At 44.7% G+C, this 12,345-nt stretch overlaps 1 protein-coding gene across 1 annotated transcript in view; it reads right to left on the bottom strand.

Annotated features, from left to right (window-relative positions):
• Window positions 1–12,345, bottom strand: part of SLC16A2 (solute carrier family 16 member 2) — a 121,528-nt gene that overhangs the window by 107,984 nt on the left and 1,199 nt on the right. The window lies entirely within an intron of this gene.

Raw genomic sequence — 12,345 nt, 5'->3', positions numbered from 1 at the left:
TGCTCACTCAAGAAGGCTCCGTGAAAGGAAAATTCTCAGTGGTACTTCACCCATAGGACACAAACTCCATTTTAAAAAATGTATTTAAAAAATAAAGCCAAGATCTTAGGAAAGTCATCTTAAATTGGAGAATATTCAGGAAAGATTTCCAGGCATGTTGACTCAGCGTATCATAATCTGTCCTATCAAATCTCAGCTTTGCATTGAGGTACTTGCTCACTTGTGCACACATGTTCTGTTTTTGCCTCTTTTGGATAGAATTCTCCAAGGAGACAGGATGGAGACCACAGGATAGCTACCCTTTCCAAAGCTCATCTCTTCTCAAATCTGGGAAGAATTGTTTTCCATTTTCATCAGAGAAGTTGTTCTCTTACTCACTACCTCACCATTCCCCATCACCCAAAACATTTTTGGTTTATAAAAGCCAATGGTTTTATGCACTAAGTCTCTGGGATGTCCCGTCTTCTATTGCATTAGTGGAAAAATTGGGGCCAAGAAAAGGGAAGGGACTTTTCAGGGTCACAAAGCCAGTCACAGAGCTAGAAGCAGAACCCAGGTCTCCTGATTGCCAATCCAGTACCTTTCTTGATCCCAGCCAACAAGACTTAGCAAGGCCCAGATCCTTCCTTCCATGACCCTCATTTCCATCTCCCTTAACTTTTTGACTCCCAATTGTTTATTTTTCATCATACCATACTTCTTCTTGTCCATACACTTAAACTTCAAGCTGCTATCAAGTTTAGGGACAGCTCTATTCCAACTTTCAGGGAGCTCCTACATATCTGTCCCCATGGAACATGAAATGGGGACACCTGGGTTCTAGTCTCAGCTCTGCTAAATATTAAGTGTCTGACCTTAGGCCACTCACTTGCCCGCAGTCTGCTCTCCATTTTCTGAAACTATAAAATAGGAATATAAGTCTCTACATAGTCCTTCCCTGTTGTGAACTTTTCCCTAGCTAAATACAAACCACATTGAGTTTCCATTTTCCAGAACCCCTTAACATAGCACTTGTTGTGATCAAAGATGTTGGCACATGATGAGATTCAACTGAGTATTTTATTTCATAACTGTCTCTGTTGCAAGGATAAACATCAACTAAGATATAACCTACAATGTGCTACAAACAGAAGGGATTGTTACCAGTCAGTAGTTTTCCACTGTCCTGGGACTCACAGCATCTGGATGTCTGTTTGGGACTCAAGGTAAGGGGCTGAGAGCTGTTGCCATTTCTGCTCTCATGTCCTTTATCCCTCCCCTCGGACCTCAGAAAAAGTGCCTGGGCTGCTGACATGGAAGAGCAGGTGGTGTAGGTTGGGCAAGCTATGCCACAAGCCATTTGCAGGCACCTCATTCCGTGGCCCAATGCCCAGATATCCTCCCACCCTGTGCCCTTCTCTCTAAATGTGCTCAGTATCTTCCTCTTCTCCTGCCCCTCCACTCTACCCCGCCTGCTGGGTTAGGGCCTAATGGGGAACAGTGACTCACTGGACTCTCAGAGGGCAAAGACCCAGACTTTGAGCAACAATCAGACTGTCCAATTCTCAACCTTCATCCTGACACTGCCCAATTCATAGGCTCTTCTTCACTTAGTTAAATCCCATTTTGAGTTACAACTCTCCTAGCAAACCGTCCTTGATTCCTCTTGATTCCTCACATTCATTTCTCCTTTTCCACATCACCACACAAAAATTGCATTCAATTATATATATGCATATATCTTTACTACTTAGCAATAATCTGCAGTTGTTTGGTATGTTATGTCTTTGCAAAGAAATTATAAACTTCTTGAGGGACTTTTCCTTCTTGGGCTCATCCAAGATCTAGCCTTGCACACAAAAAAACACTTACTGACCTGAATTGAACCAACATTAATTGAATTGGGTAGAGGATATGGGGAAGGTTTGTGAGCAGGGAGAAAACTAACATGTATTGGACATTTAGTATGTACCTGGCTATATGCTAAATATTTTGTATGCCTCATCTCATTTAATCTCCATAGCAATAATGAAAGATGTTATTATTATCCCTATTTTATGCATGAGAAAACTCAGACTTTAAGAAATTGACAACTTTGGGGCGCCTGGGTGGCTCAGTTGGTTAGGCGACTGCCTTCGGCTCGGGTCATGATCCCGGGGTCCTGGGATCGAGTCCCGCATCGGGCTCCCTGCTCTGCGGGGAGCCTGCTTCTCCCTCTCCCACTCCCCCTGCTTGTGTTCCCTCTCTCGCTGTGTCTCTCTCTGTCAAATAAATAAATAAAATCTTTAAAAAAAAAAAAAGAAAAGAAATTGACAACTTTGTCAAAGCCAGCCATGTGGTAATTAATTGAATCAAGCTTTAATGCCTATTAGCAAAGTGTTGATTAAATAAAATATGATATACCCATATAATAGAATACTGTGCAATTACAAAGAAAGAGTGAGGACTTTATGGATTTAATGTGCAATAATATCCAAGATATATTTTGAAGTATAAAAGGCAAGGTGGAGGATAAAATGAAGTATGGGTTACCATTTGTATTTTAAAAATAGAGTGTACACACACACACACACACACACACAACTGCTTGTACGTATACAGAATATCTCTGGAAGGACACACACCAGCAACACTGGTGGCCTCTAGGGAGGGGAACAGGGTACTGGGTGAGAGGGGTTAGAGAGAGACTTTACAGTGTTGCACCTCTTGAATTTTGTCTCATATTAAATAAATAAAATCACATTTATTAAAACACAATACAATCTCTTTCCACAAAGTAGTGCCTGGGGATTGACTTTGGAAAAGTTCAGGGAGGGAAGGGGGCAGTATGCCAGTGAATTGGATTGGGGACCTCCCAGGGTACCAAAAGCCCCATCCTTTGCACCCATTTCCCAATCCCTCTTACAAACTAATCTGCACTATAATCATCTGACTATAATGTTGATTGAGGTCACATCTTTCCAGATCTCAGTTCTCTACCTATAAAATGGGAACCAGATGGGGTAGGATAAGATGGTCTCCAAAATGCATTCCAGCTCAGACATTTAAATAACCAAAAATCAAAAGGGTGAATCCTACTATATTTGAAATCTTGGTCTCAGAGAAGGGCTTGGAGATTTTGTTTTGTTGTTTGCAACAAAGAAGAGAAACATTTCCATTCGGGTTTGCCTACTAGATGGTCTTAATGGAGGCTCCCTAAGTGGTCACTGAAATGCTTGTTCAAAACTGCTATTGCAGTCTTCCTCCAAGCCTCTGGCCTTCTGTGGCCTCTGTTCTCCAGGGCTATCCTGTTTAGAACACAAGGAAATTGGCCCACTCCAAAACTGAATACAAAAGAGCAAGGCCCCTTCTATGCTTAATGTGGCCTGCCCCAGACCTTCTGACCCTAAATATCCCTTTCCTTCTTCCTCACTACCTGCAAGAGAACAGAAGCTCTGTGAGAGACCCTCGGGAGGAAGTGACGCCCTAACTTCACCCACCACTCACCCCCCAATCCCTAGCAATTCCTACTAAAAAGCTCAGCCCTTGACTTGTAGGGAAGTTTGTGAGCTCCTGCCAAGAGCTGTAAATATTTTAACATGCCTTGTTTCCTTGAATGTATATGACTTGGGATCAGGCCCCTCCTTTCTCTGAGCTCTTAGAGAACTGAGGAACAAAGAAAACACAGCCAGTCCTTAGCTACAGGACACTCAGGTCAAATTGCAGAATAATACAGAGGGGATATGAGGAAGAGATTGAGTGGGGAGGTAGAATGTGAGGAGGAGGGTTGATTCCCCTTCCAGAAACATTTAAAGAAAGGTATAGCAACTCAATTTCTAGGGGCTGGGAAAGGTTCCTGGAAATAAGAATAATACCAACCCCTTCACAGTTTACAAAGATCTTATGTATACATAATCTCATTGGATACTTCATAGTCCTATAAAATATTGTTAATTCCATTGTGCAGATGAGAACACTGAAGACTTGGAAGTTTATATAACTTGTTCAAGGCTAAACAATTAAGAAGAGACCATTTCTATGGGATCATGACTCTGGGTAGAGTGAGATGGGTAGTTAGAGGAGTATGTCATACATCACAAGACTGTCAGACTTCTGTCTACTAAACCCTTTCCAGGCCATCTTTCTTATCCCTTAGTCATAAGGATGCCCTGAGGCTACAGGAATGGAAAACTTGGCAGCAGTCTTCTTGGTAGCTGCCTCTTCCCATCCTTACTACGGGATATAGTAGGTGATATATCCCATTAGGTGATATATAAAAGCAGGAATTCTGGACTCAGATTCTCTGTGTTCAAATCCTGGCTCTGCCATTATTTCCTATATGAGCTTAAGCAAGTTACTTAACTTCTGTGCCTCTTTTTATCTACAAAATGGAGAAAATAATGGTACCAAATTTCATAGTGTTGTTGAGAATTAAAATGAGTTGGTACATGTAAAGAATTTAATTTTGGAGGACATTAGGAGAAGGAAGGGGAAAATGAAGGGGGGAAATCGGAGGGAGAGGTGAACCATGAGAGACTATGGACTCTGAGAAACAAACTGAGGGTTTTAGAGGGGAGGGGGTTGGGGGGATGGGTTAGCCCAGTGATGGGTATTAAGGAGGGCATGTACTGCATGGAGCACTGGGTGTTTTTTTAATTTATTTTTTATTATTATGTTATGTTAATCACCATACATTACATCATTAGTTTTTGATGTAGTGTTCCATGATTCATTGTTTGCGTATAACACCCAGTGTTCCATGCAAATGTGCCCTCTTTAATACCCAACACCAGGCTAACACATCCTCCTACCCCCTCCCCTCTAGAACCCTCAGTTTGTTTTTCAGAGTCCATCATCTCTCATGGTTCGTCTCCCCCTCCAATTTCCCCTCCTTCATTCTTCCCCTCCTGCTATCTTCTTCTTTTTTTTTTTTTTAACATATAATGTATTATTTGTTTCAGAGGTACAGATCTCTGATTCAACAGTCTTGCACAATTCACAGTGCTCACCATAGCACATACCCTCCCCAATGTCTATCACCCAGCCACCCCATCCTTCCCACCCCCCACCACTCCAGCAACCCTCAGTTTGTTTCCTTAGATTAAGAATTCCTCATATCAGTGACGTCATATGATACACCTCTTTCTCTGATTGACTTATTTCGCTCAACATAACACCCTACAGTTCCATCCACGTCGTTGCAAATGGCAAGATTTCATTCCTTTTGACGGCATAATATTCCTTTGTATATATATACCACATCCTCTTTATCCATTCATCTGTCAATGGACATCTTGGCTCTTTCCACAGTTTGGCTATTGTGGACATTGCTGCTATAAACTTCGGGGTGCACGTACCCCTTCAGATCCCTACATTTGTATCTTTGGGGCAAATACCCAGTAGGGAGCACTGGGTGTTATACAAAAACAATGAATCATGGATCACCACATCAAAAACTAATGATGTGTTGTATGGTGACTAACATAACATAATAAAATAAATTTTTAAAAAAGAATTTAATATAATGCTGGCACAGATTTAATTGCAAAATGCTAAATAAATGTTAATAATAATGATAATAATAATAATAAGTAGCAGGGAGGGCTTATAGTGAGTCATCTCCATACTTTTATCCAGTCCTCTTGGGATTAGTGGCAGCCCCACATGAAGGGCATGGGTGGTGAACAGAAGAGCTCTTTTCTTTGTGAGAAGCTCAGTGACCTGAACAAGTGACTGAATCTGTGATCTCAGCCTCATAGGTGCTGTGTTCTAAGCAACTGTGCTAACTGGCCCAGACAGACATCACATGCCCAGCTATACATACACACGTACACACAGGTCTGGATGTATGGGTGCATGTACATACCCTTTCAGCCTGGATAAGAGGGTGGGTGGGTAGATCCACAGGATAAGCTGAGCAAAAAGACTGTGTAAGGACTGCTTGTCTAGCGACATTTCCCTTCCGCTTTTCCCTTCAGCTATGCAGAAGTAGGGAAGCAACTAACCTGGGAGCTTCACTTCCACTCTTTCTACCCTCACTGACAGCACTTTGGACTCTAGTTAGGATCTGGGTGTCTGCCTCCTCCCTTCTCTAACTTCTCTACAATCAATTCTGTAGTATTTTTTGGCAAGAAGAGAGATGATGAGACTCAAAATAGAATGAAGACTTCTGTTCTATCCAGAGCCACTGAAGCTACTGAAAACCAATCTGAAATCTCTGGAGGTTCAGTTGGCACAGAACAAGGAAAGTAAGGACTTGAAGAGAGAGGGGTGCAACTGACCAGGACATTTGTTGACTACAATTGGGTAAGACCTGCTACAATACTATTTCCTTGGCTGGGGTCCCAGGGTTATGAAAAAAGAGGGTGTGGAAATGATAAAAACAGGTTCATAGCAGCTGTCTTACTGCAAAAATCCAGAGGTGATGACTTCCACATTCTTGAATGCTATATAGAAAGTTACCTTTCCCCCAGAAAGTGGACAGTAAGAGAGGGAAGAAAGGGGGAAAAGGAAGAGATTCCTCTGTGGGATGTGTAGAAATGGGTCAAGATCCAGGCTGGAGTTGGGCCTGTACAATATCTTAAACTCCAGTTGTTCCTTTAATTGAGCAAGAGAAAGAGAAAGAAGAGAGATAACAATACTGTGAGGAAAGAAGATGACATATCTAGCAAAGGTGATACATATACACTATGAAAATGGGAGGAGCCAGGAAAATATGGTTAGGAGAGCCAATTTCATCCCTTCTTCTCCTTTCAACCCCAGAAGCTGGAGCAAAGTAAAAGATAAAGGTAGGCAAGACTACCAGGGTGAAGAGGCATATACTTCCTCAAGCCACCCAAACAGGCCACATTCAACACCCACAAATAGGTGCCAAGTGATTTCACATTAGTAACCACAGCACCCACCTGCAAGGTAGGTAATTAAATGTCCTTAGGCTTAGTGCTCTGTCATTTCTAAGATGGGAGAGGGCTGGAGTGTCCTAAATCCTCTTCCCATTGACCTTTGAGTACCGAGAGGGATGCAGGATAAGGGGACGGATGGAAGCAGGAAGAAACTTATATTGTTTCCACGCTCCAGTGTTGGGGAGTTACAAAGGGGTCCAGGCCAAGATGTACAGACCAGGCTGGTCATCTCCTCTCCATCACCCTCACCTAACAAGTTTTTCATTCCGGGCCCTTTGTGCTAGTCTGCCATAACCCCTATAGAAGCCTCTATTATGTTAAACCTGATTCCATAAACAGATGGGAAAAAACTTCTTTCCTAATCCATGGCTTCAGGTGAGGTGTATGGTGTGTGTGTGTGTGTGTGTGTGTGTGTGTGTGTGTGTGTTATGAATAAAGCCTTTTCTCTAAGGTTTGCTCATTGAATCCCAAGTGAGACAGTTCCTTTAAAGGCAAGAAAGCTCACTCCATCTTTTACACAATCTGAAAAGAGTAAATGATTATTTATTTTCAAAAGGCAACAAAACAAAAAGATGCTGGTGGTAAAAGCAGTACACCCTCTTGGGAAACTGGTCTGTTCAAAAGGTCAAGATGGCATCCTTTACATATTTCTGCAAATGTTGATAATCCAGCTGCTTGTTTACTCTTCATGGCATTGGAGGAAATGTTTCCAATGACAAGCAAGTATAAATTTAGGGGAAAATGAGAGAGAGCTCTATGACTGCTTGTCCAGTAGCCACACTCTCAGCTAAGCCCTGAGTGAAGCCGAAGTTGACCGGGGATTGTGGATACCCAGTAGGGCCTCCTCTAAGACTGAAACAACAGTCCTCCCACACCCATCCACAGTGGGACCCAGGCAACAGTTCTAACCCAGTTATAAAGCTGCCCTGTCTGAAGCTCCCTGAAGAAAACCACTATATCACATTTAGGAATCTTGGTTTACTCTTCTTTCCTGAAGTAACAGCAAACCAAGGTCATAGTAACTATGCATTTCTGAGAAGTAAGAATGAGCTATGGGAAATTAAGTTTCAGGGGAAGGGTCCAAACTGAGACTTAAGGAAATGCTTATAGTTTAATGCTTTTTAGGAATAGGCTCATATGCTGGGAAACAGTAGCATACAGACCCACTCTGCTAGCCTGCAGCCGGCCAAGTTGAGGGAATTTTCTTGGGGGCCCAGTTCCATACTGAGCAGGGCATTCTGGGAGAAGCAGTTGTATATCCAGGGTTGCCCTTATACACTGGGCAAAAAGGAGTGGATCTTTCCAACAACAATGGTATATATAAGCAGCCCTATAATCTCTAAATACATATGACATGGAAAAATAATATCTATGTGGTTTTTTTCATTGCTTCCCCAATCTCTCCCCAGCCTGTCTACATCTTCACTCAGGCAGATTAACAAATTTCAATTTTGTCTGAATGAGTCAAAATGTATGCCAAGTGAATAGTAAAGAATAAAATATCACATAAATCTAGAAGGATAGAATGGCATAGCTATAAAGTTCATCTAGTCAAACCCTCTCATTTTTCAGATAGATAAACTGAAGTACAGAGAGGTAAAGTGCCTGCTCAAAGTCACAGAGCAAGTCAGGGGCACAAGCTGTCTAACTCCTAGTCACTGTCTAGCTGGTATTACTGAGATCACCAGCCCTTTGGGGTCCAGATTTATATTTAGAATGAGCATTTGAGGTCAGTGGACAGTGAGCCAGGGATCCAACCTCAACCAGCTACTCCAGCTACAACAAGCATCCCCCTGGTTGGCTTCCAAATACCCCAACCTCTCCTCCTCATCCCTTCCAGTATGAGTCAAGGTCCTAGTTTGGGATCCAGTTTGGTTGGAAGGGAGGCAGAAGAGTTACTTGAAAGATGCCTGACCAATGGCCCTGTGGCCTAAAGTTCCATTGCAGGCTTTAAACCAACGTGATCAAGTTTATCTGGACAGTAGGCAAAAGCTTTCAGCCAAAGGCAAGACCCTGGCAGATTTGCTCAAAAAATACCTGGTTCCTAAACATAGCAATTTAGTAGTCAGCCCAGTGAGACATGAACCAAGCAATGAAAGGCCCTAAGATGGGGAAGAGAAATATAGCCTAACCTGCCTTTGACCCAACCCATCCTTGGGACTCTCTGTCTAAATACATAGTGTACCATTTTCCCCATGCCTAGAAAATTCTGTCTCCATTTGAGTGATCCATGAGTCTGAACTATCTTGTACCCAGTAACAGACTTTCCTGACCATTGTCCCCTTCCCTGGGTGGTGTGAGCCCTAGTCCCTATCCTCCAACCTAGGAGCCTACAAGGACCATGCTTATAAACTATGCAATAAAAGATGCCTCCCATCATATTTTATGGCTCAGTGTTAGACTGTCAGTCAAGGTGGAAAGTGCAGAGTAAAGGGTTTTCTCTGGAGCACATTTAAAAAGACCTAAGCTTAGAGCCAATGTTAACAACTCTGGCTTGGTCTACCCTGGATCCCCAACCCTAAGCCTTCCCTAGCTCCAACCCACTTAGGGTTCCAATAATGACCTGGGGCCCACAACCAATGCTATCTTGTTCTTCTTTATCCTCTTTCCTCCAAAAGTCAACTTTCCCTGGGTCCTATGCCTGGGAGGAGTGGCAGGCAAAAGGTTCCTGAGATATAGGCAACTGACCAAGGTCAGTTGGTCTAGTTTTGGGGGGAAAGGAAAAGATCAGGAGAGAAATGAGCCTATATTTCTTGCAGAGCTACAAGAAAAACTGAAACCAAGAAGCCATGCTATACTTTTCACTAGATTGCCTGGCTGCCCTGTCCTGTCTGCTGCTTGGTCCGGGCAGGGGGACTCCCAAATTTCCTACAAGCTCTGAAAAAAGTATGGGCTCATTTCTCTCTTGATCTTTTCCTTTTCCCCCTAAACCAGACCTTGGTCACTTGCCTCCATCTCAGGAACCTTTTGCCTGCTATTTGTGTCAGGCATAGGACCAAGGGAAAGTTGGCTTCCCTTCAAAAACAGGTGAAGAGAAGGCACAAGATATACTGTTCGTGCCACCACAGAACTCTACACATCACAGAATCCACAAAAACTGTACATTGCATGCTCTAGAATGGCCTGAATTCCACGTCCTTTCTACTCTCCGTGGCTTTTCCCCATGCCCAGAGACCCCTCTGATGTGGAGTTAGCCCCCAAACAACAAAACTACCTTTCTCTGGGGCTCCCTCATAACAGTTACAATTATCTGCAGAACCTTAGATTCATAAAGCCATTCAGTGGCAGCTTTAGAACTGTAAAGATATTAGGCCTAGCCAAAGAGAATCTGGGGTGTAGGATGCCTCCAAACATTAAATTCACAGATTTTTAGAGATAAAAGGCATGTCAGATATTAATAGAAATGGACAATGCACCGCATTAATAGAAATGGACAATGCACCAACCTCCGTGATTATGGGGGTATATGTTCCATGTTCCCCAGAATGGTTATTAGGCAAATGCTGGCTGATAAACATTTTAGCAAAGCTTCTACTGGCTTCTTCTATCCTTTTGAGACCCCAGTGCTGTGGCACAAGTTGCTGGGAAATTTTGAGTAAACTGTAGAAAGCATGTGGAGGCAGAGACACCTTTGGAATCTCAGGATCTGAATGGTTACTTGGGAAAGCTGAGGGGACCAAGAAAGGTAGTGCTAAGGATGAGATTTTCTAGGAGCTCAGAAATGTGGTGGGGTATTCTTGACCTTTTCAAAATAAAAACTGAGGTGTTCCCAAGAGCATCCAGCATCAAAAATAACTTTCATGAATTCAAGATGCACCACAGCAAGGACCCAAGCCAAAGTATTCTGAGACCCTAAGGACATACCAAATTCCTTTCTGTCCCTTCCTGACCTATACTCACCATAATTTAAACCAGTAAACCCAGCCCTTCAATGGACCTAGTCTGTGTCAGAGTACACACCAGCCACACCTCTGCACAGCCCACTGCCGTCCCCCCCCTTTCCCAGCTGCACTGTGAGGTCTTGACCGGAAAGTCCCAGCCAGCCCTCCCCCTGAGTCCCCTATGATCACCTACTTTGAAGTTTGTTCCCCAGCAGTAAACCTCTTCCTGGTAAAGTAGTGGTTTTTCCAAGTTTTATTACATACTCTGAAGGGCCCAGCTCTAGGCCTGCTCACACCACATGAATGCCAGGACCTAGCTTCAGCCCATCCCCCACTACCTCCCATGAAGTTCCACCCAGACTTTGCCACTGACTCTGAAGGCCAACAGCCTGCCTTCAACCACAGGGCAATGCTCAGCAGGTGTCCTCCTAGGTAACCTAGGCAACAGCCAGAGGCCTTACCCTGGCTGCCTTCCCAAGAGCCCCTGAACTGCATCAAAGCAAGGAAAAGGTAGTCCCAGGGGTGAGTATGGCAGTGACCTTACTCCCAGTTGTTCTACACAGTCCAGGGACCCCCCTATGCCTGGTCATCAGTGTGGCCTGGGCAGTCTCCGCCCTGGACAGCTACTGAGGCACACTCTAATTTTCAAGTGGGACCCACACATTGTGGTGCCAATGGGTCATAAGAGGCACCAAGCGGTACCCCAAATCCTCTTCTTCAAAGGTAGCCCAGTGAAACGGCAAACTTTAAAAAGGGGGGGGTCCTTGGTTCAGAGCAGCGGTAGGAGTGGCTGTTCAAGGGCCCAGGGAATCCACAGGTGGACGCCCTAGAATTCAAAGTTTCCATGTTCAATAAATAATCCGGAGGCCCCCACAGAGGGCAGCAGAAGTACGTGTTGGGGTGGCGAGATGAGGGAACCCTTCAGCCCCAGGGCAACACTATGAAAAGCCACGTATTCTGAGCCGCGAACTTTCAGCTAGTGACAGCAGAGCTGTCCTGAGGAGCCACAGAAGGAGCAAGCCTTCAGGGAGAAGGCATCCCAAGTCCCTTGCTCCCTCCCTAGACTCCTCATCAGAACTGCCAAGGGGAATCGCCATGGGCTTTCTGAGAAAACAGGATAGCTCCTCTGACTTCAGAGCCTATGGGCAGATGCAGTGCGAAGAGACGGCAAGGTTGCAGTCTTGCGGCCACAGGCCTAGAGAGCGAAGGCTATGCCCCGCAGCCCTGTCTGTCTTAGGGAAGAAGACCAAGTCAGCCCCACGCAAAAGTGGGAGAGGTGGAGGCCGGCATTCTGGCTGAGGCCAGACGAGGCATCCCACAGATAGTGGAGAGGCTCGGGCGCCGGGGAGGGAAGGCTCAGGTTGGGGGAGGCGTGGAGTGAGTCTCAGGGCCCAGCCTGCCAGCTGCCTTACACTCCTCTGGCAGGAGACCTCGGAGACCGCCTCCCTGCTTGCTTTGGGGTTCAGCTCTGAGGGCACAGAGATCTGCTCGCTCCCTCAGAGTGGTAGAGGCCGGCCTGGCCTGGCTGGGTCATAACCACCGCGAGCAAAGAGACGCGCGCCCACCCCACTCGCACTCCCTCCCTTCCCCTCTCTCTCTCCAAC

This window comes from Mirounga leonina, unplaced genomic scaffold, assembly GCF_011800145.1.
Source record: "Mirounga leonina isolate KUSES-001 unplaced genomic scaffold, KU_Mleo_1.0 Mir_204, whole genome shotgun sequence".
NCBI classification, from domain to species: Eukaryota; Metazoa; Chordata; class Mammalia; order Carnivora; family Phocidae; genus Mirounga; species Mirounga leonina.
This window is presented reverse-complemented; position numbering and strand designations above follow the sequence as displayed.